We start from the raw sequence: 25,829 nt of genomic DNA on the forward strand, positions 1-25,829 counted from the left end.
CACCCCCCCCGTTTACATCACTAATGGGGCGTGCCCAGCATCTCCGAGATGCTGGGCAGCCCCCGGGCTTCCCTCCCATACTCTGAACAGATGCTGTGCGCATGCGGGCGGGACAGCGGGACAGTCCCAGAAAAACGGGACTGTCCCGCTAAATGCGGGACAGTTGGGAGGTATGCATTACAGGTATGGGAAATGCAATCTGCATACTGAAAATATGCGAATTTGAGGGCATGGAGGAGAACTTTGTGCATTCTCTTTCAAAACCCCTTTGATACATTTAAGTGATACTAAAATAATGTGAAATGGGTGTGACAACACCCATTTCACATTATCTTAGTAAAAGAATGTTTATAAATATGCCTCATAGTGTCCCGTTGTAACATATGAAAGAGTAATTGAAACCTATTAAAAATGCTATAATGAATAATCAAATGTATAATATCACCAATGCTGCAAAACGAGTATTTGAAATAAGGGCTCGGTAGGCAGATTTCCGGTGAATACACTGTCCTTTTACTGGCAGCAGACACTGAAGAAGAGCATACTTAGGCCTGGAAACACAGGTACATACAGTACTTCAAATAAGTAAATGAACTAACGATACTGAATTTGAACCTCTATACACTCCTGCCTATACCTTCTAATGATGAGCTAATTTGCGTACGCAGTCATGCAGTAAATAAAGACTTCAGACCTAGAACATGTGGTTCCAAAGCACAAAGTATTATTCAAGTAAAAGTACAGTCAGTTACACGCTATTGATCCAAATACAATTCAGCGCAAAGGAATAATACAGACCCAAGTACAGTATACATACGCAGAGCTTCTGGACCAGATGTAGGCATGCTGGCGGGACAGCAGGACAGTCCCAGAAAAACGGGACTGTCCCGCTAAATGCGGGACAGTTGGGAGGTATGCATTACAGGTATGGGAAATGCAATCTTCATACTGAAAATTTGCGAATTTGAGGGCATTGAGGAGAACTTTGTGCATTCTCTTTCAAAACCCCTTTGATACATTTAAGTGATACTAAAATAATGTGAAATGGGTGTGACAACACCCATTTCACATTATCTTAGTAAAAGAATGTTTATAAATATGCCTCATAGTGTCCCGTTGTAACATATGAAAGAGTAATTGAAACCTATTAAAAATGCTATAATGAATAATCAAATGTATAATATCACCAATGCTGCAAAACGAGTACTTGAAATAAGGGCTCGGTAGGCAGATTTCCGGTGAATACACTGTCCTTTTACTGGCAGCAGACACTGAAGAACAGCATACTTAGGCCTGGAAACACAGGTACATACAGTACTTCAAATAAGTAAATGAACTAACGATACTGAATTTGAACCTCTATACACTCCTGCCTATACCTTCTAATGATGAGCTAATTTGCGTACGCAGTCATGCAGTAAATAAAGACTTCAGACCTAGAACATGTGGTTCCAAAGCACAAAGTATTATTCAAGTAAAAGTACAGTCAGTTACACGCTATTGATCCAAATACAATTCAGCGCAAAGGAATAATACAGACCCAAGTACAGTATACATACGCAGAGCTTCTGGACCAGATGTAGGCATCAGCAAGAAACCCTCGTCAATCAGCATTCAGCAAGAAGACTAAGACCCAGGGTTGGAGCACACATATTTATACCCCCAGAAATAGACAACACAATAGAGAAGTTTGTTGCTGATGCCCTTGGTCCTAAAGGGGGACGCATCGTTGCAGAGCATTTAACAGGTTGGTTCAAATGGACACAGAACAGCCTCTAACAGCTAACAGTTGGTCATATAATATACATTTTGTTGCTTGAAGTCTCTGCGGTCCATAAGTTGAGAATGCATGATGCGATCTCCACACCGATGATACTGGAATACTGTTGAAAGAGAACGCAGCAGTACAATACCAAACATGACTTACTTATCACGTATAAAACCTTAGTTACCAAATAATCTTTATTTCACAGCAATTATAATAAATGAACATACTTAAATCTTATACCTTAAAGCTTATTAAACCTTTTATATGAATATGTAATGTGTAAGTATTTGGGGTTTGATATAAAGATGCTAGTTAACCTGGGACAGATGCGTGCGCATGAAGCTAATAAACAGCGTTTTCATACAGGATCTTATGCATTCGCTAATATGCGACTAGTTAACAGCACAATTGTGCGTATTAATGTGTGTATGAGAAATGGTAAAAGATGCAATCGCATGATGCTAATAGTAATATCGCCATATGTACTTAAGTGTGAGTTTACTTAAAATGGCGTTTAGCGGCCATTCGCAAAATGGCGTCTTTACAATCTAATTTTAAGCTGATCTTGTCTCAGCCAATTATCCAGCTTCGACAGTCCATTCTTTGATAGCGAACAACATGCTATCACAATCTGATTTTAAAATTTTAATTTTAGGCTTACATTTAGTCCATTACATTCAATTAGACAATTCATGTAGTTGGACTGATCTGTCTACAACTTATTAAAATACCATTTATGTTTTTTATATGAACATTGATTCTCGTTTATATATCCTATTAATTTTATCAATGTTTTACATTGATTGATGTGGGATACTGCAACGTGCATATTCATTGTATACAGTATCATTTAGTTGATTGTTTGTGAGCGCTTGTTGGTCCTAGCTTTATGCTTACTTATTTATTGTCTCACTAATTAACTGAGTGGCTTTATGCACGTCACCAGGTATCGTGTTTCATTTGTCTCTGTGTTCATATTGCGTGTGAAGATATGGTGATGGTGTGTTTTTATGTATACCAAGCATTTCAACATGTGTGAGGGTCATAACTTCTGGAACTACTCTTCCCAGGTAACACAAGCCTTCGGAACTCGGGGAGAGCCACTTATACGCTTTTCTTCCACATATAAAATATACATTATCAGGGAGAACATAAGGAATGGTATGCATCATTATCATTAAGCACATTTCCCTTGCAAACAATCCAATTTCTGGGTCTCTGGCTGTATTATTTTAGCACAATAACCATCTGGCACCTTACCAATAATTTCTTTGGTGGAACTCAATGTATACCGATACCTAAAATGTTTCCAACCAGACTTAATGGAGCGTAACAGATCATGATTTATGGACTCACTATCAGCTCTCTGTGAACAGGTCATCGTCTGATTATTCCCTGTCACTTCCCAACTCCCGGGTTTATTGGGGTTGGTTATGTTTAAACACAAAAGTGATCTATCTACTTGGAATTGATAGAGTTTAAAATGAGGTGGTTTGGATGAGAGGAATTTTCCATCTAACGTTTTCCCTTTTTGTAATTCTAAAATTTTCGTAATATTCAGCAGAAATGGCACCAACCCTACATTATGCTGTCCCTGTGGTACATGTGAACACACCCAGCAATCAATTTGATTTATTACTTTGCCTACCATGCTATGATAATCCTCTAAAGGATACCCACCCCAGTACGGGTTATATTTAGGCTGGCACCGTTGAATACAGTTGTCATCAACTAGGGACCCACAAAGCTCACAGATACAGGAATCTTCAGACGATAAACTTCCACACCATCCCCGAGTATCCGGAATAACAGCTCTTTTAACAATAACAGTACTAAGATTGGTCAGACACTCCCCTGATTGGCATAGCACTCCTCCTGACTCCACTCCATCAGCACTGCCATCAGCTCCCATCTCCTCAATCGGTCTCCCATCACAGAAACCGGATATCCCTAAACCAACCAGAATGGTGAACACTCTAAAAGAGAATATGAAAATGAACACAGCAGGCCCATCCATTGCCACAACAAGACCTGCAAAATTTATTTTAGTTCAGGTATCCCACTACGACCTTTTCAATCCTCCCGGAACAAGTTCGCGATTGACAGGTCCATGCTATCAGCCTTGTCTCCGACTTGTTTCTCCACCGGTTGATTGACCTTTTTGCAGTGAGTGGAATGGACCCAGGTATCTCTCTCAGCCACCTTCAAAGATGTAGTACTTGTCAGCAGCACCTGGTATGGACCTTCCCCCCGATCAGTCAAACAACCTGAACGCAAGAAATTTCTGATCATAACATATTCTCCTGGTTCAACATCATGACAGTTAGTTTCAGGCATATCCTTGGACAATTTCAGTTTCTGCTGTTGCTGTTTTAACTGTCTACTCATTGATATAAGATACCTTACAATTACCTCGTTGTTACCTTTCAAGTCTTCCTGTGGGCTTATAATCAAATGAGGTTGTCTACCAAACAGTATTTCAAAGGGTGACAGATTTAGAGGGGACCTGGGAGTGGTCCTTATACTATGCAGGACCAACGGTAATGCTTCTGGCCATCCTAGTCCAGTCTCTGCCATGATTTTACTTAACTTATTTTTAATAGTCCCATTCATCCTCTCTACCTTGGCATTGGCTTGCGGTCGGTAGGGGGTGTGAAGTCGGCTATTAATACCCATCAGCTTACACATATTTTGAAAAACATCACCTGTGAAATGAGTACCCCTGTCACTCTCGATGATTTTAGGGATACCGTATCTGCATACAAATTCCTGAACTATTTTCTTGGCAGTAAACGCAGCAGTACTAGTGGCTGCTGGGTAGGCCTCAACCCAATTAGAAAATACATCAGTGCACACTAATACATACTTGAGATTCCTGCAGGGTGGTAATTGGATGAAATCAATTTGTATCACCTGGAAAAGTCCATCAGTCGGTGGAATGTGGGACTGTTCAGTAGGGATCGCTTTCCCTATGTTCTTCTTCAAGCAGGTCAGACAGGACATTGCTATCTTTTCTGCTTGTGAAGAAAAACCTGGTGCACACCAGTATGCTCTTACCAATTTGCACATACCTTGCTTTCCCAGATGAGTCAGACCATGTGCTGCCTCAGCCCAGCTGGGGTAATATGCATTGGGGGCTACTGGTTTACCTTGTCCGTCCCTCCAGAGCCCGGAGGACTCTTGCCCACATCCCTTGGACTTCCAAATGGATTTTTCCTGAATCGAACACAAATTTTGCATCTCAATTAATTTCAGCATATCAATTGTTTGGAAAGACATAATTTTTTCAGTTGGAAAAAACATTTTTAACCCTGCTGCCCATTTTGCAGCTTCATCGGCTCTGTTGTTGCCCAGTGACACCAGATCATCCTCACATGTATGGGCTTTACACTTAATTACTGCCACCGCTTTGGGCAGTTGGATTGCTTCAAAAAGATGTTTTATGTGTCGGAAATGTGCAACTGGTGTGCCTGCTGCTGTCATAAAATTTCTCAGACACCATAGAGCCCCGAAATCGTGCACCACCCCGAACGCGTACCTCGAGACAGTGTAAATGTTAGCAGATTTGCCAGCTGCCAGTTCACACGTTCTAGTTAGTGCTACTAACTCTGCCACTTGGGCTGAGTGAGGAGGACCAAGAGGTTTTGCTTCTATGATGTCTGTGTCATTTACAACAGCATAACCTGTACATAATTCACCTGTGTCTGTTTGTCTATGACAACTCCCATCCATGTAAAAAGTCACATCTTCATTCTTTAAAGGAGTGTCATGTATGTCAGGTCTAGCAGTAACGGTCTGATTCAGATATTCCATACAATCATGTGCATCTTTATGTCCGCTGAACTCACCTCCTGCCAGCAACTCGTCTCCTTCCACCCTTTGTACATCATGTTGTACATATGGTAAATACATTGCTATGTTCAGCGTGCTGCAACGTTTAACAGTGATGTTTGGTGGTGCGATTAGAGCTAGTTCCCATTTGATAAATCTGGCCGAAGAGATGTGTCTGGTTTGAGCAGAGTTCAGCAGAGCAGATACAGCATGGGGAGTATAGACAATCATGTCATGACCCAATACTACATCCTCACTTTTACTCACCAATAGAGCGGTAGCTGCTACACTTCTCAAACAGGTGGGGAGTGAACTTGCCACAGTGTCCAATTGTGCACTGTAGTATGCTACGAGCCTACTGGCACCACCATGTTTTTGTGTGAGGACACCTGCAGCACAACCCTCGGCTTCCGTACAATATAAATCAAAAGGTTTTTCATAGTCAGGTATTCCCAATGCAGGTGCTTTTGTCAGACTATCCTTAAGATTAAGGAAAGCCTGCTCTGATTCCTCTGTGTGTATGACACGATTGGGCTTTGAGGAAGAGACTAATTCCTGTAAAGGCAAGGCCAAAATAGAAAAACCTGGGATCCACATTCTACAGTATCCACACATTCCCAAGAAGGTACGAATTTGCTGCTGGTTCTGCAGCAGTGTCATGTTCTGTATGGCCTGGATTCTATCATTTGTGAGATGCCTGGGTTAGGCAGTGTCCCAAATATTTTACTCTGGATTGGCACGGCTGTAGTTTGTCTTTAGCCACCTTGTGTCCTGTATGCGAGAGATGAAGTAACAAAAGTTTAGTATCATTCAAACATGACATAAACGAATCAGAACATAGCAATAAATCGTCCACATATTGAATTAGAACAGATCCATTGGCAGGTTGAAAAGATTGCAAACAGTCGTGCAAGGCCTGTGAGAAGATACTGGGGCTGTCTATGAAACCTTGGGGCAATCGTGTCAATGTATATTGTACACCTCTGTATGTAAATGCAAATAAATACAGACAGTCAGGGTGGAGAGGCACAGAGAAGAAAGCAGAACAGAGGTCAATGACAGTGAAATGGGTTGTATTTGGTGGGATCTGCATCAGGATGACAGCTGGATTTGGCACTACAGGGAATTGGCTCTCTACTACCTTATTAACACCTCTAAGGTCTTGTACCAGCCTATAACCCCTCCCACCACTCTTCTTCACTGGAAAGATGGGACTGTTGGCTACACTAGCTGTATGAACTAAAATTCCCTGTTGAAATAATCGCTCAATTATTGGGAAAACCCCTAATTCTACCTCCTGTTTTAGTGGGTACTGGGGAATTTTTGGAGCTTGTCTACCGCTTTTTAAATTTACCATTACAGGGCTTACGTTTGGCATTAATCCAGTGTCCTGTCCATCCTTAGTCCAACGGGAATCTGGAATTTGGGACAACATTTCATCTACCTGTGATGGATTTTCATTTAAACTTGTAGAGTGATACATTATCCTTTGGGGAGTGTCCAACATATCCCGCACCTCGTGTGCAACTCTCTCTGGGATATCTAAAAATAAACCATCAGGGGTGTAATATATAACACATCCCATCTTACATAACAAGTCTTACCCAACAGGTTAGTAGGAGTCGCAGCAGCCAGAAGGAAAGAATGCCTGGTATGCAACGGTCCAATAGTAACCTCTGTGGACTTTGTTAAAGGATATTGTTCCACTTTACCTGTTACACCCATTGTTGGTACTGTATCGTTGGTCACCTGTAAATTAACTGGAGATTTTATCACTGACCTGGTTGCCCCTGTGTCTACAAGAAAAGGATATTCAGTAACAGCTACATCAACCATCATGACCGGTTCTTCCCTAGTACTTCCCGTTAACCTGACTATCTGTAGACTACAGGTATGACCTGACCCCTAGCGTTGGCTACCATTCTCCAATAAAGCATTTACGGTTACAATTGGAGCTGGGGCTTGCTGGATATTTGCTGGCCTCTGTGCATTTCCCTTATGGGGATATGCAGGTTTTCACTGATTTGGGGGTCCTACCCTTTTTACTGGACAGTTTCTACTTAAGTGTCCTGTTTGTTTACAATTAAAACATGTTCGAGGATCGGGTGAAGACATGGGTTGTTGTGAGGTTTGAGCAGAGGGTAAAGGTAGTGGATATGGGTAAGGATAGGGAGGGTAAGGGTATTGTGGGGGATATGAAGTTTGTGAGTAGTATGGGACCTGGGTTTGTATTGGGATAGTGGAATAGAGCTGTGTTTGTTGTTGCGTGGGGTTAGTGAGGGCATATAACTGTTCAGGTGTAAGTGTGTGTGCAGGTGCGAGTGTGTCTGTTGGCTGTGATGTTACCGTCATTCCCTCCAGAGCTTGGATACTGACAGCCATTAGTTTTTTGCTCTGGGTCTCTCTCTTCTTTGAGATGTTTTTATCATGTTCTATGGCAGATTCTATGAGTGTATCTATTGTGACTCCCCTCCAGCCAGGTTGTGAGGTCTGAACCCGAGTTTTTAAATTCTCTTTAAGACCATCCATGAGTACCGTGACTATCATTCCCCTGTGGTGAGTGCTATCTTTAATATCTTCTAGCCCAGTGTACTGGGTGATAGCCTGCAGAGCCCGGTCGCAATAATCTTCTGCAGATTCACTCTCCTTTTCCTTAATAGTGAAAATTTTGTTCCAGTTAACTACTACTGGAAAATATATACCCAATTGAGTTACAATGCGGGAAATGTTACCTTGGTTCACTTGGTCTGTTAAGGGAACGTCACCATCCAATACACAATCCGTGATAAATTTTGTCACGTCTGTATTGCGTGGTAGACAGGCCCTTAACACCACATGCCAATCTTTATTAGTTGGCTCATGAGAACTACCCAAATTCCTCAAAAATCTTTGACATTTGGCTCGTTCCTTTTTTGGATCAGGGAAATCATTTATGATGGAATTTAATTCTGCTCTTGTCCAAGGACAATGCATTACCACTTCCCTCGTGGGCACTACACCGTTCGCATCTGCATTTCCATTTGGAAGAGTGATTGTACGAATGGGATGCAGACCGGTAGCGCTGCTACCTTTGACCTTATTACCTCGCTGGGGGTTTAATCTATTGCTGCTACGTATGGTATTAACAATTTCCTCTACGAGTGCAGAGGGTGTTATCACTTCGCTTGCTGTTACCGATGAAGATGGCGGCACCACTCGTGATTGTTGTGATGCAGCATCTATCATTTGCACAGCATGGGAAATGGCAGACATTACAATAGGCTCATCATCCACATCATGAACATTTTGTTTATGGTTGCTTAGGAGAGGATACAAATTGCTTGTTACATTTTATGGGTATTTTTGGTAACTGTACTTGCACCTCCATCCACATAAGGTGGGGGTGGTGAGCATGAACTGCTGGCAATACTCTCCACCACGCTACCTTGCTGCACGTGCACGCCATTTTACGGCTCGCCCGTATTGCAATTTAGCGTCGCGGATGTATTCTCTGGCAATGCGCTTGCAAAGCTAGTTTTCATCACTTGCACATTTTTAAGCCACGCATCCCCCTCATGCTGCCACAACTTTAAACTTTCATAATATTTTACCTTTTTCTCTCGGGAGCGCATCAAACTGATGTGATCCCGGACATTATCTAATACATTCTTATCAAAACTACCAATTCTGGGAAACAGTCTAACACTCTTCATCGTCATTTTAAACCATACATCACATTACCTTATTGCATAAGTACCGTACTTAGCATGCATAATACGACGGGCCGATCCAATTGGCGCTTCCATTAGCAGCACATCATTGTCTAACATCTCTATCGTTTGCGTGGCTCCCATTCTGAGACAAATCCTACGCTTTTCAATAAAGATTTAAACTGGTGAAAGACAATCAAGATACTTTCACTTACCTGTGGACGATTTAACTGGCAGCGCCCACACACCTGGATAAGATTTTAAAAAGGCAACTTCCACACCCGGATAAGATTTAGAAAGGCAACTTCCACACCTGGATAAGATTTAAGTAGGCAACTTCCACACCTATGGAAGTTTCAGTCGGCTACTTCCACGCACCTCTCTACAACAAAGACAACATGTACACCTGCAAATGTGTATAGAACGGTAAGCTGCTTTCCGAGCGGCTAGCACTTAGCCCTTAAAGGTTAATACGGTACCTTTAACTTTAGGGAACAAGTTACCCCTACCAACAAATACTCACTGTTACACACTTTGTTTCCTGCGCAGAAAAATACATGTTAACCCAGATATTGATAACAATTGAAAAATGTAAACCTCAACGGCTTTGTTTAAACACGTGGCAGCACAACCGGAAGTACGTATACGCTATTGTGCGACCAGTCGCATACACAATAATGCGACTACCACACAACCGTATGACAACCTTTAGCTGCGTACACAAAAGTGCGTCTTGACTGTGCGCAAAACTGTGACTCAGCCGCGTGCTCAATGCTGTGGCACCCTTTTAAACATTAGGTTCTGTCAACAAAGGAAAACAAACTTTTTCCTCTCTTGTCCCTGGATTCTAGTCAACATCCTTGGCTCACACGAAAATGGATAGCGATCTCTCAGCACAAAGCAGTTGCAGGTAATCGATAACCGTATGTGCCACGTGAGTAGGTAAGTGACTTCACTACGAGCCCCCAAATAACGATACTGAATTTGAACCTCTATACACTCCTTCCTATACCTTCTAATATCCTGCCTATACCTTCTAATGATGACGCTAATTTGCGTATGCAGTCATGCAGTAAATAAAGACTTCAGACCTAGAACATGTGGTTCCAAAGCACAAAGTATTATTCAAGTAAAAGTACAGTCAGTTACATGCTATTGATCCAAATACAATTCAGCGCAAAGGAATAATACAGACCCAAGTACAGTATACATACGCAGCGCTTCTGGACCAGATGTAGGCATCAGCAAGAAACCCTCATCAATCAGCATTCAGCAAGAAGACTAAGACCCAGGGTTGGAGCACACATATTTATACCCCCCAGAAATAGACAACACAATAGAGAAGTTTGTTGCTGATGCCATTGGTACAGTTGGTCATATAATATACATTTTGTTGCTTGAAGTCTCTGCAGTCCATAAGTTGAGAATGCATGATGCGATCTCCACACCGATGATACAGTACAGTACAATACCAAACATGACTTACTTATCACGTATAAAACCTTAGTTACCAAATAATCTTTATTTCACAGCAATTATAATAAATGAACATACTTAAATCTTATACCTTAAAGCTTATTAAACCTTTTATATGAATATGTAATGTGTAAGTATTTGGGGTTTCATATAAAGATGCTAGTTAACCTGGGACAGATGCGTGCGCATGAAGCTAATAAACAGCGTTTTCATACAGGATCTTATGCATTCGCTAATATGCGACTAGTTAACAGCGCAATTGTGCGTATTAATGTGTGTGTGAGAAATGGTGAAAGATGCAATCGCATGATGCTAATAGTAATATCGCCATATGTACTTAAGTGTGACTTTACTTAAAATGGCGCTTGGGCGGCCATTCGCAAAATGGCGTCTTGCGATCTCATTTTGCAAAATGGTGTTTAGCGGCCAGTCACAAGATGGCGTCTTTACAATCTAATTTTAAGCTGATCTTGTCTCAGCCAATTATCCAGCTTCAACAGTACCTAATAGGTCCCAGCACTCCTTGTGCTTAGCAGTCAGTCCCACTGCAGTGGCTTTTGGCCACAGTCGGCCATGCTCTCCCAGCATAGCCCTTGGTCCCTGGCACTACAGTCACTTTCCCTACTAACTGGTCTCTAACAGGCATCAGTGCATGGAAGACTAGTTGAATGAGAATTTTAAACTCTTCCTATGCTGCTGATTTCCTGCTGGCTCTGGGAGACCTGGAAAACCTGGAATTCCATATATCCATTTTGTGCAGCCCAGAAACCCGGAGTTCCAAACTTCTACTACAGCTGCATAATGTGCCGGTCTTGTTTTCCTCTCTCTTGGGGGAAGCTGATCCCACCAGAATGTGGGCAATTCATGTGAGAGACCACCCCTCTCACCACAATGCATAATTTTAAATCAGGAAGTTAGCTGTGACAAGGTGGAGAGGAGCTCTGTCTCGCAAGACAAGGATGGCTTCAGCTTGGGATGCTATGAAATCCTCCACGGGCTGCTATGATTGTGTCATGTCTGCCTCTGGAGGATCTCCTGTTAAGGAGTTGAAAGCTGAGGTCCAAGGTTGAGGAAGGAATGGGCGAGGGGCCTGGATGTATGATCTCCTCATCCACAAGTATCGGATGTTGCCGAGACCTGACCAAAAGCGCAGAGTATAACCTGCTGGGAGGTGTTCACCAGTGACCCCTCCAAGCGGGATATGGGTTTAAGCTGCACCCAGCAGGCAGGTCACAGCCCTTTGGTCAGGTATCAGATACCTGCGGGAATGGAGACAAACACTTATAGGCCCAAGTAATATACTTCAGAAAGAAGCACTTGTAATGTATCTGCACAGGAGAATAACTCTGAGTATACAGTCAAAGGAATAGATGCTCTACAAACACGGAGGAATGACTCAGTAGTGGTAACCAGTGGAAGTACAGAATAAGAGGCCTTGGTGTTATGAAGCACTGCTGCACAAGGAGATGACAGTTATGGTTGCATGCAGGCAAGATGTTCTTGACACACTGCTGCACAAGGAGATGGCACTTGTAGTTGCACGCAGGCAAGGTGTTACTGACACACTGCTGCACAAGGAGATGGCACATGTAGTAACATGCAGGCAAGATGTTACTGACGCACTGCTGCACAAGGAGATGGTGCTTGTAGTTGCTCAAGGGTATAACAACAAGGGAACCTGGAACGAAGTGACGGCAAGTAGACACAAGTAGAAACAACATTGCACAGGTAACTTCCTGCTGTCCGGAGCCTAGTTATATACCCTGAGGTAGCAGATCATTGGAGGACAGCATCAGCTGACCACCACCATGCTACCATTGGGTAAAGGGTAGTCAGGTGATGAAGACTGTCATGGTCATGTCCATGACAACAACCGCAGCCACCAAGTCACGGCGCAGCACCTGGACATCAACATGGTCCCTAGGCATAATCCTGAGCGTGTCACTCGCTGCTGCACCTGTTATCTGACCACACGAGGGATCAGGGGAAGCCAGCGCTGGGGTGAGTAACGGCCGATCCTAGGCCGCAAACTGACAGTTTGCTATGACAGGTGCTTACTGGCTGCCTGTAATGCAAGTGCGTAACTACTGGCAGAGTCGGTTCTAGACCAATTAGAGCTTAGGCGAAAAGTTCCTTTGGTGCCCCCCTTAAAACAAATGTATAGTTTTTTGTATGTACAAAATAAAAATACATATATATGGTGGATTCCTTGCAGTGTGGAACCTCTGGGGAAATTGATCATCCCTGGGCAGACAATGGGCCTGATTCAGAGCCGGACGCTCTGAACGAGCGCCCGCTCTGAATCAGGGCATGTTTTTTTTTTGCGAAGCGGCCTTTTAGACGCTCGCATAGCTGTGGGTTACCACCCACAGCTATGCGAGCGTCCATGATGATGGTCGCGATGGTCAAGACCATAGTGACCATTGGGCTTGCGACGAGACCCTTGCGGTGGGGTCTCGGTGACCGCAAGCCCTGGAGTGATTTTGGCTCTATCAGAGCCAAAATCACTCCCACTGACATCACTAGTGATGTCAGTGGGGCCGGACCCAGACGGTAGGCGTTCCCATGGGAACGCCTCCGTCTGGGCAGCCACGCCCCGGCACGCCCACCAAAGGGGGCGTGCTGTCACTCACCATCGACAGCACGCCCCCTTTGATGCGAGACCCATAACGACGGCAACCCCGTCGTTATTCGGGTCTCGTGCATGCGCACGACGGAGGCGCCTCCGTCGTGCGCATGCACATTTGGGCAACATCGACCCGCTTGCGAGCGTACAGCGCTCGCGAGCGGGTCTGAATGAGACCCAGTGTCTTCAGTCGGTATTCACTATTCATGTAGAAGATCACATGGGGCCTGATTCAGAGTAGTAAGCAAACCTGATCTTGCACTAATTTGGCGAAAAGTATAGAGTCAAAACTGAACCGCTCATCTCTAGTTAGCAAAGGAATGATAACATTTAAGGTTACATTTTTCACATGCAAAACGTGCAAGATATCGCAGCCCAATGTGGAGAGGAGCTAATATTTTGCACAACACTTTTCAAAGTTTCTCTGATCTCTGCTACAGAAACGTCTTTCCTGTTAATCATTATGCACAGAGACTATTCACAAAGCCAAATACTCACAATATAAAGAAAAGACTGAAGGGAATGGATTGTTGTTGCAGTTGCAAATCATTATGGGTAATAAAATCATTTAGCAAGATATGGCATTCAGTAATGGATTTTAACTAGGGGCTGTATTGCTGCAGCCCCCCCCAGTAAAATAAGCCAACTCAGTGAGCCAGTTGCAGTTGATGACTGCACTGGCTACACTGTGACTGGCAGTGGCCTCCCATTGGAAGCGCTAAATGACACACACAGGACAGGCAGTCTCAGGGGGTGGTGTTTTCTTCCCCTGGGATTGTTAATCTGGGCTGTGGTTAGAGGTGAGAAGCTACTCATCTAACTATTGGGCAGCCCTACCCAGCTTCTAGGGGCTGCAGCCAATCCAGTCCTTAGAAGCCACCGCCGTTTCTGTGCATGCGCCAGACGCAGTGCATGCCAGATAAACCTCACAGGTGCCAGGACCCGGACGCCCAAGGCTTCAGTGTCTAATTCTCTCCTCAGACCTGCACTGTTGAAGGAGGGAGCAGGAAGTGGGGACACCAGCAGCGAGCGCCAGGGACTTCCCACCCGCTGCTCACTGCTGGCTGGGACCCCATCACTGCCGGACCGAGTAAGTAACAGCCTGTTTCTGGCGCGTTATGACATGGATAAGTAGTACACTCTCCCCCACCCCTCCCCTCCCCTCTCTCGATGCCCCTGGTTGGGAGCAAAGCAAAAAAGCTAGTAACTTTGCACCATGTTGCACTGCAGGTGGGGCACAGAGATTTAGATGTGTTCCTGGAATCTCTGGAAGACTCTTGAATTATGGGGAGAGTCTACTGAGTCCTGGAAAAGTGGAAAATTATCCCACAACTTACCAGCAATAGTTGGCGGGGCAATGAGACATGATGACATGTTTCACTATGAATTGCGTCATGGCGGCCCACCCCCCTGCTTGCAACAAAACATCACATAATTAGATCCAAGAGGATGCAATTTGCAGCTTTCTACCCCATCCCGCCGACCTGGTTTACAGTATCCTCTGAGAGGAACTCCCGGAAAAGAACTTGCCATAGTCAGTAAGTATGAAATACCGCTATCCAGTATTTGTGGGCTACATGCAAAAGTAGGCAGGATTTGTCCTGCATGAAAAAAAATGAAAATAATAATTTGCACCCCTTGCATTGCAACATTGTTTGTCCAAATGCAAAGTTTTTTGCTTTTTTTAGCTTTACTTCAAACAGAATGAGTCCTGAGATCTATTAAAAAACTGTAAATGTAGTAATTCCATCTTTAGGGTTGTTACCAGTTTATTTGGACGGCATACAGAGACAGAATGCTAGTTATCTCAACATACATAAAGCAAATTTGTCTTACAAGTAAAGTAGTACAGTAGTTAATTTTATTTTGAAATAATGTACCAAAGATATGTTCAATATATACAGTAGCACCCAATTCAAAAAACCAAACACCACAAAATAATTTGTGTAAATGTTTAATGGTTCATATTGTACAAAAATCTGTAAGAATTGTACAATTACAAAAGACAGTGGGCCTGATTCAGAGCCGGACGCTATTTGCGGACGCTCGTTCAGAAAAAGGGGCTGGCTATTTAAATTGAGCACTCGCTCTTTGCGGCCTGTTGACGCCTCTATGTCTGAGCGAGCGAACGAAACATGCGCTCGCTATTTTGTAAACACGCCCCTTGGCCGCTCGCATCATACGTCATCTCCGCTATTTATTAGATTAATCGAGTACATCGAAAGGCGTATGAACTGCTCACTATTCTTGTGGTAACATTTTCCTACCGCAATCATGCGAGCAGTTCAGGCTAAAAGACAACCAAGTGACGTGGTCGATGAAGCTGCTTTGTTAATTATGCACACCCTTAAAACGCCCGTTTTGACCGTTTGGCACGCCTGCGTTCGGATCTCCACTCCCCATTTTCAAGCACCTTCCCCTGTTACCACCCACAAACGACTCATCCTGTCACTCAAATTAGCAGGCATTCGCTATTTTGCTAGCACACGATTTCTGACCGCACTGACTGGTTGGCGCATGTGCATTACAACCCATACGCATGCGCAGATGTGCGAACATCGCTCGGAGCGAATGAGCGGCCGCTTACGAGCGGCTCTGAATCAGGCCCTGTGGTACTAACTGTGAACAAGCCGGGGATGGGCGAAACGCATTTCAGGTCCTTGGTACCCCGCTATGTGCACGGCAGGACCCACTACAACGCAGACTCACACACCCGCAAATATCTCTATACTAAGGATACCTTTACTTATTTCCTGCCCTCTCATCGGCTGGGTCTTGTACTTTACTTTATTTGACCATAGTGGTCTGGGAAAGTATTTTTATATACACCTCTATATTTTATATTGTTCATTCCCACATGCCTTATCCAAGTAATTATTACAATACGTCCTTCTTTTATATTCACCAATTAATGTAATCAGATGCTTTCTTTCACTATTCAATGTCTAATGGCAAATAGCAAACAGCAGACATCTGGCATATAAGGGGTGGATCTTTTCTACCTTTGTATACCTGTTGGTAATACTTATTTATGAGAATATTCTTGCTTATTTTTCTGCTGTTTTAATCCAATGATCCATAAGTTAATGTGAAGGAGTATATTTACAGAAGTTTGATTTTGAGTTGGATTTTATGTTCGATTTAACTCACCTGAAATTGAATCAAATCAAACTTAGATATCACTGTCAAAATCCCACATTTACTAAAATTCGATTTTGAATACTTTTTTCAAAATCAAATTTGATGTTGTTCGATTTTGACTAGTGATTTCTTGTTCGGTTTTTGATGTCCATTTCAATTTTGAACATAAAATCACCTATAAAATTGAACACAAACTTGAACACAACATCCCTAAAACAATAGACCTGCTTCATGCATGTTACCTGGAGAGGGGGGACCCCTTTATTGGGGGAGTCTCCACTTTCCCAGTAATTCTCAGCCTGGGCTGACTGTTGTGGGACACCATGAATCTTGTCCCCCTGCTGTGGCATTACACCACTGCTACTAAGAGCCCAGTGCTGGTTGTTGAAAATACAGCGTACACCTACGTCACCTCCCCCCCCCCATATTTCCACAACTAGGACTGGCTCAGGAGCCCGGTGCTGGTTGTTAAAAATACGGGGGACCCCTAAATATTTTTTTCCCCGTACTTTCACAACCAGGTCTGATTCCCTAGCCTGGTACTGGTGGTGCTTTTGGGGGTGGGATCCCACATATTTTCTTTTCTTTATTTTAACACTGTCTTACATATAACATACAACAAACCTGCTAAAATCACCAGCATGAAGCAGGTCTATTATTTTGGCGATGTTGTGTTTGATTTTGTATTTGATTTAAATTCGAATATTAGTAAATCAGGGGATCCAATGGTGGTCTATGTAAAAGTAACAATGTTTGGATGATATTCAATTTTGATTTGGTTTTATATTCAATTTCACATTCAGTTTTGACTAGAAACTCTCTGATGCTCACAATTGAATGCAAATTGAATGCAAAATCACCCCAAATCGCTCAAAATCAAACTTTTGTAAATATATCCCCCAAAGTCTGTGTTCAGTCACATGAATAGCATTGTGCAAATTAATGAAACCACCATTGTTTGAAATATTTCTGCCATCTGATATAGTTTTTTTTACACTTGTTATTAGACACTCGACATATGAAGAGTGCTTTGACAATTTATATGTGTGTTTGTCTTCGTTTTTTGTGAGATACTAATAAAAGTAATATTTTAATATTTAATATCTTAGAATGTCCCCACTCTTTTTTTCCCCTCTCTTTTTTTGTGCATCAAGCGAGATGTTGTCAGCAAGTGTACAGTAGTGATGGATGGACAATTACAAGGAACGAGGAAGTATAATGGCACGTACGCAGGAGCAGTTTCTGGGGGTGATTAAGCAAGGATCGCAATTGCAAAGCCGTCTGCAGGCAGCTTTGCAATTATGTCCTTGCTATTATGCGAATGCAGCAGGAAGTGTATGACACCCCCTGCTACATTTGCAATCACAGCACTGCGACGGAGGTCGCAGGCTAGGATCACCATCGTGACCAACGGTGGTCGCTGGTCGCGGTGGTGGACAGCGCTGGGCCGCCAGCCAGTTGAGTGAGCCTCAGCTTACTCAGGGGGAGATTTAATAAAGCTAGGAGAGAGATAAAATTGGAGATAAATAACACCAACCAATCAGCTCCTAACTGTCATTTTTCAAACACAGCCTGGAAAGTGACAAATAGAAGCTGATTGGTTGGTGCTATTTATCTCCAATTTTACCTATCTTCGTCTTTATTAAATCTCCCCCTCAGCCTGGCCGGCTTGTGAAGCCAGGACACTGCGACACTGGTTGACGCAGTCTCTGGGCTTGCCACTCCCGGAAAACAGGGGCGGAAACGCCCCTGTTTCTGGGAACTTCAGCCGACCCCACCGCCCCTTAAATGCCTCTGCCTGTCAATCAGGCAGAGGCACAGAATGGGCTACATGTGACTATGCAGGACCAATTCTGAACACTCGCAGAATGGGTCCTGTGCATGCGCAGATTTCGGATAATTGGGAATCTACAATCAGCAGTGCACTTGCATGCACTGCTGAATCAGGCTCCCTAATTGTTAGAAACCAATAAGTATATGGGAGATACTTGTACATTGAGCTGTTCTAAACATCAGGGCTATGAACTGCAGGTAGAGTCATTAGAGGCTGAGTAAAAGGGGCTGAACACAATAACTTTGAATAACTTTATCTTATACATGTACTTTGATTCTTTTCAAGCACTTCATTTCAACATTTTACACTAGCAGCCATTTACTTTCACTTTTATTTCAACTTACCCCTGAGATGTTAATACAATTATATAGCATATTCTATGTTTTATTTGATGTTATTTGTAGGGATGTGTGCCGACCCTGTGTTTGGTTTTGGTTTTGGATCTGTATCTCCTTCAAAGTTTTGGATCTGGATTTGGTTTTGCAAACCACCCTCAAGTGTTTTGGTTTTGGTTCTGGATTTTTTTAATAAAAAATAGATAAAAAGTTTTCAAAACAGCTAAAATCATGTAATTTATGCAATCCAAAACCCGAAATTTGGATTTAAAATCCGAATTCCGAACCGAAAAAAGATCAGAACCGCGATCCGGAATTACCCGGATCTCCTCAGGAGATTAGAACCTCGACTCGGATTTACCTGGATTCACGAAATTCGGGTGGATTCGGATTTCTGGGGAACCGAACCGCACATCACTAGTTATTTGTAGGTAATCTATAGGTTGCAGTCATTGGCTGATGTGTTGTAGGTCCAGAGAGGCCCTAGGAGTGAAAACCCTTTGGTTTCCAACAGGGTTGTCTTAACAGCAGCGTGGGCCCTGGGCAAAGCAATGCACGGGGGCCCCTACCCACCCATTCACGGGAAAAAAAATTAAATGGTCAATAAAATTAAACCCTCCTGCAAGCCCATCAGACCTCCCACACATGCAGAGACTCTGTCCAACTGGCTGCAGCTGCAGGGGGGCGGGTTGGCGGGCTCCTACAAGCTTCGGGCCCTTGGGCAACTGCCCAACAAGCCCAATGGAAGAGATGGCCCTGGTTTCCAATTATTACCATTGTACGTACAGTACACTATTCAATATCCTCTGACTCCTATTAATGTACGTCTTTTATTAATTACATTTAAAATTATTCTATTCCTCTAAATTCATTCAAACTAGGGGTGTGCACCGGCCACTTTTCGTGTTTTGTGTTTTGGTTTTGGATCTGGATCTTTCTTCGTGTTTTGGATCTGGATTGGTTTTGCCAAAACCACCCTTCCGTGTTTTGGGTTCTGGGTTTTGTGTTTTGGATCTGGATTTTTTCTTAAAAAATAAAAAAAACCCTCTAAAATCACATAAAATGGGCCTTTTTTTGTTCCTACGCTATTAATAACCACAATAACATTAATTTCCACTCATTTCCACTCTATTCTGAACACCTCACAATATTGTTTTTAGGCCAAAAGGTTGCACCGAGGTAGCTGGATGACTATGCTAAGCGACACAAGTGGGCGGCACAAACACGTGGCCCATCTAGGAGTGGCACTGCAGTGGCAGACAGGAAGCCAATTAGCGTTATGGTGCCCATTTGCATGTAGCACGAACCCGGGAGATCCGTGCTACATGCATCTGTGTGATTGGCACAGAGCAATGACAGGTCCGTGAGACCCGTCTGTGCTGCTGTGGTAAAAAAAAAAAAAAACCTGTGTAAAAAAAGAAAAAAATGTCGTGCACCCCCCCAAAAAAGAGCAACCAGCCCCGGGCATTAGTAACCCAGTGCTGGGTGTGCTTAAATACAGGGGACAAACGACGTAGGGGTCCCCTGTACTTAAGCACAACCAGCACCGGGCTAGTCAGAACCAGCGCTGGTTGCCAAAATACGGGGGACAAACGATGTAGGGGTCTCCCGTATTCTGCGCAACCAGCTCTGGGCTCTGATCCGGTCCTGGTTCTGAAAATACAGGGGAAAAAAATTAGTAGGGTTCCCCTGTATGTTCCAGAACCAGCACTGGACTTTTTCTAGCGGGGGGCTGATGCCACAGCCAGGGGAGCCCTTTCACCGGGCCCCCCAGCCGCAGCATCAGCCCTGACCGCTAGTCAGCCCAGGCCAGGGATCCCTGGAGAGCTGGGGACCCCCCCAATAAAGGGGTCACCCTCTCCAGGGCACCCCAGGCCCAGGCTGATAGCCCGGGGCTATCCCCTGGTGGTGGGTTGATTGTGTGGTGTGGTGTAAATAAAGAATATCAAACATTGTCTTTACAAGTAGAACTGCAAGTCCCAGCTAGCCTGCCCCGCATGCTGGTACTTGGAGAACCACAAGTACCAGCATGCAGGGCATTAAGGGCCCACTAGTACCTGTAGTTCACCTGTAAAAAAAATGTTTAAAAAAACACAGGACACACACACCGTGACAGTATAAGTTTATTAAACATACATACACACACACACACATGTACACATACTCACCTATGTAACCTGTAGCATCGGTCCACTTGTCCGGTAAAGTATCCATAGGGGACCTGTGAAAAAAAACATACTCACCATCTCCTATGCGAGGTTCTGTCCTCTTCGTTCCAAAGTAGGCATCCCCGGACTTGGCAAAAAAAAAAACGAAAACGCGATCCACGAACTTAGTACCGTTCTATAGAACGGTACTTCCCGAATGAGAGCTTAGCGGCGGGGTATCACCATGTAAACCCCGCTGCTAAGCGTTCATTGGCTGAGAGAGGTCATCTCCCGTCTCTCAGCCAATGAACGGCTCCCTCCATTGTAGTCAATGGTGGGAGCCGCAGGGTAAACTTTAATAACCTTGCGGCTCCCACCATTGACTACAATGGAGGGAGCCATTCATTGGCTGAGAGACGGGAGATGACCTCTCTCAGCCAATGAACGCTTAGCAGCGGGGTTTCCATGGTTATACCCCGCCTCTAAGCTCTCATTCGGGAAGTACCGTTCTATAGAACGGTACTAAGTTCGTGGATCGCGTTTTCGTTTTTTTTTTTGCCAAGTCCGGGGATGCCTACTTTGGAACGAAGAGGACAGAACCTCGCATAGGAGATGGTGAGTATGTTTTTTTTCACAGGTCCCCTATGGATACTTTACCGGACAAGTGGACCGATGCTACAGGTTACATAGGTGAGTATGTGTACATGTGTGTGTGTGTGTATGTATGTTTAATAAACTTATACTGTCACGGTGTGTGTGTCCTGTGTTTTTTTTAAACATTTTTTTACAGGTGAACTACAGGTACTAGTGGGCCCTTAATGCCCTGCATGCTGGTACTTGTGGTTCTCCAAGTACCAGCATGCAGGGCAGGCTTGCTGGGACTTGCAGTTCTACTTGTAAAGACAATGGCCCTCATTCAGAGCCACTCGCTATTTGCGGTCGTTCGTTCTAAAACAAGGGGTGGCTATTCAAATGAACCGTTCGCTGTTTGCGGTCTGTTCACGCCTCTATGTCTGAACGAGCGAACAAAACTTGCGTTCATTTTTTGGAAAGATACGCCCCCTGGCCGCTCGCATCCTACGTCATGTCCGCTATTTATTAGATTAATCGAGTACATCGACATGGGTATGAACTGCTCGCTATTCTTGGGGTTGGTGTTTGCTACCACAATTTTGCGAGCAGTTCTGACTATAAAATAACCCAGTGACGTTGTCAATGACGCTGCTGTTTTAAACATGCACACCCATAAAACGCCCGTTTTGACCTTTAAGCACGCCTGCGTTCTGATTTCCACTCCCCATTTTCAAGCACTTTCCCCTGTTACCACCCACATACGCCTCTTTCTGTCACTCAAAATAGCAGGCATTCGCTATTTTGCGAGCACATGAATTTCGGCCGCACTGACTGGTTAGCGCATGCGTATAACGATCCGTACGCATGCGCAGTTGGCCAAACATCGCTCGGAGCGAACGAACTGCCGCTTACGAGTGGCTCTGAATCAGGCCCAATGTTTGATATTCTTTATTTACACCACACCACACAATCAACCCGCCACCCACCGCCACCAGGGGTGGCGGGGATAGCCCCGGGCTATCAGCCTGGGCCTGGGGTGCCCTGGAGAGGGTGACCCCCTTTATTGGGGGGGTCCCCAGCTCTCCAGGGATCCCCGGTCTGGGCTGACTAGCGGTCAGGGCTGATGCTGCGGCTGGGGGGCCCGGTGAAAGGGCTCCCCTGGCTGTGGCATCAGCCCCCCGCTAGAAAAAGTCCAGTGCTGGTTCTGGAACATACAGGGGAACCATACTAATTTTTTTCCCCTGTATTTCCAGAACCAGGACCAGATCAGAGCCCAGAGCTGGTTGCGCAGAATACGGGGGACCCCTACGTCGTTTGTCCCCCGTATTTTGGCAACCAGCTCTGGTTCTGACTAGCCCGGTGCTGGTTGTGCTTAAGTACAGGGGACCCCTACGTCGTTTGTCCCCTGTATTTAAGCACACCCAACACTGGGTCACTAATGCCCGGGGCTGGTTGCTCTTTTTTTGGGGGGGGGGCACGCCATTTTTTTCTTTTTTCAAACAGGTTTTTTTTTTTTTTTTTACCACAGCAGCACAGACGGGTCTCACGGACCCGTCAGTGCTCTGTGTCAATGACACAGATGCAAGTAGCACGGATCTCCTGGTCCGTGCGTGCATCTGTGTCATTGAAATACACAGCAGCACAGGCGGGTCTCACTGACCCATTTGTGCTCTGTGTCACTGTCAGTCACACAGATGCATGTAGCATGGATCTCACGAGTCCGTGCTACATGCAAATGAGCACCATAATGCTGATTGGCTGAGAGCCGTGACAGATGGCTCTGTCAGCCAATCAGCACTTTGCCCATTAAAGGCAAAGGCATTTTTTTTAAAATGGCCGCTCGAGGCAAAACCTCGACATCCGACAGCAGATCTCGAGGTTTTGCCAGCTTGGGCTCGGATCGCCCCGGATCCCCGAAGTTCGGGTGGGTTCGGTTCTCAGGGAACCGAACCCGCTCATCCCTAATTCAAACCATAGCAACACAAAATAAAGAATATAATTAAATGTGAAAAATAAATTATGTGATTTAAAATGCAAATGCCCTAATGCCAGAGTATTGTGTGTCTCTTATTATTTATTCTTCCTTTATGAATTACCATATTATCATATATTTCTATGTTTAATATAATCATACTTTTTAACATACAGACAAAATACTGTAGTTTATAGTCTCTCTTTCTAATGTAGGACTTGTGTCTGTGCCATATATATGCCTCATAAACCACTTATTACGTTCCTGTGAAGTGAACTATGTGAGATTATTTTCTCTATAGCTGGCCATACATGGTGCGATATGCACTGTGCAACGCAATGGGGCATCTGACGTCCGACATTTCGGGCGGTCCCCACACACGGTGCGATCGGGTGGCCGACTACCCGATATGCCGGCTCCCCCCTCCCCCACCCGCATAGCACTGCATGGGATCGCACATCACAACCCCATCGACTGAACCTGCAGCATACTTGCCAACTCTCCCTCATTGTCAGGGAGACTCCCTGAAATAGTAGCAATGTCCCTGTCTCCCTGAAGAGTCTAGCAATCTCCCTCATTTCATCCTTACCCCCATTATGAAGCTGTTATATTAAAAAACGGAGATATATACATTCAAATGGGATCATTAATGTCATTTCCTTGCATTGGTTATAAGGCACAATGATCCCTATGAATTTCTGAAAAGTATCAGTGTGTTTTCATCAACAAACAGATCTTGCTAACTGCTTTTGGGCTGGTTACATTTGGATGTAAGTCAGGTTTAGGACACGCCTCTCAGATCTATCAGTACACGCCCACTGTAACACGCGCTCATAGGTGCTGCTTTCACAATCTCCCTGAAATGCTTTTTCAAAAGTAGGCAAGTATGACCTGCAGTAAGATCTGGGGGTACGATGTACGACCCCACAGGTGCGTGTTTGGTCCGATATCATGCCAATACAGTACACGGTACGATATAGCAGCCAAATCGTACCAATCTGTCACCTTATCACTGTAACTTGTGTCATGAAGCTTGATGCCCTAGGGCACTTATTTACCTGAGGCAATGTGTTATTATAGTTTTATGCAGTGTCTAGTTACAGTATGTCTCCTTACTGTGATATAAATATAGTTCAATATTATCTTTCAGTGACAGTGACTGCATTTTGGTTTCTTAATGATTTATGTGCTGCAGATTTTCTTTCGCTGTACAGCATTGAGTCTCTGTACTCGGGTTCCCTCACTCCAAACAGTTGCTCATAGGAAAATCATAACGTTGTAATCTAGGAAGTAGATTGCTAGCATGTCTCTTAATGAAACTGTGTTTGCCGATATTCAATCATACATGGCATCTACTCAAGGTATTTCATTAGAGTGGCCTTAATACTATAGCTGGAAAACTAGTGGAATTAGAACATTGTCCTTCAGGTTTCACCAGTCTACTGCATAGATGATGTGTATTACCTCTAATATCTCTGTTGTGTATGTGAACAAAGCAATAAGCAGTGGTCATAGTTTAAATATAAAGAGCATTTGTATAATTGGTATTTAAAGCAAACAGTAATATTGTCTACTTACCATATATATGTCTGATATATAGCATCCAACTCAGATAACGAAACACCACACCACAAATAAGGCAATGTAAATGTTTAGCTGAACATATATAACAAAAATCTGTAAGAGTTGCACAACTCAGGATTCCAGTTCCGCAACTGCTCAGAAAACAGAAGCTGTTGAATTACAGGAGCCTGAGGCACAAGCAAAGTATTGTCAGCAAGTGCAATGGCGAATGAGTCAATACAAGGAACAAGGAAGTACAATGATAACCATAGGTGAAATTACAGATCTGGTAATGGGTGGCCCCAGTTTTAGCATACCATGTATATATAATCTAGAGTTGCAGGGGGCAGGGTGTCAGTTAGAGAAAAGGCAACTTTTGCGGCGCGTGCTCCCCAAAAAAGGGTGTGGTCACTGAAATAGGGGGCATGGTTTTGAGATTCATACTCTTTTCATATTCCACAGCGCTTAGCCATTCACATCAGTTCCTGCCCCAGTGGAGCTTACCATCTATATTCCCTACCACATGTACACGCACACACATATACATTAGGTTTAATTTTTGCTGCGAGCTAATTAACCTACCAGTATAGTTTTGGAGTGTGGGAGAAAACCGGAGCACCCGGAGGAAACTCACGCAAGCACAGGGAGAGTATACAAACTCCACACCGTTAGACCTGTAGAAGGCTAGTCCCTAATGGAGGGGCACAGGGTAGGCAGGGAAGGATGGATCTGGGGGAGGCACAGGGGCAGAAAAAGGCTGGACTATGATGGGGAAGGCAGGGCAGGGCTGGCTGGAAGGGGGTGCACACGGGGGCAGGGTAGAAACAAATGTAACTGTTGCAGTCAGGCATGGTGAAACAGCGGCGCAGTACCA

At 44.2% G+C, this 25,829-nt stretch overlaps 1 protein-coding gene across 3 annotated transcripts in view; it reads right to left on the reverse strand.

Moving 5' to 3' along the window:
- Positions 1 to 25,039, reverse strand: part of LOC148509027 (baculoviral IAP repeat-containing protein 1-like) — a 136,164-nt gene extending 111,125 nt beyond the window's left edge. For all 3 annotated transcript variants that reach the window (XM_088443770.1, XM_088443771.1, XM_088443772.1), the window contains exon 1: positions 24,971 to 25,039. The gene's annotated coding sequence lies outside the window, so the exon portion shown is untranslated. The remainder of the gene's footprint in view (positions 1 to 24,970) is intronic.
- Positions 25,040 to 25,829: the final 790 nt, after the last annotated feature.

Source organism: Taudactylus pleione, unplaced genomic scaffold (genome assembly GCF_031769625.1).
Source record: "Taudactylus pleione unplaced genomic scaffold, aTauple2 ptg000333l, whole genome shotgun sequence".
NCBI lineage: Eukaryota > Metazoa > Chordata > Amphibia > Anura > Myobatrachidae > Taudactylus > Taudactylus pleione.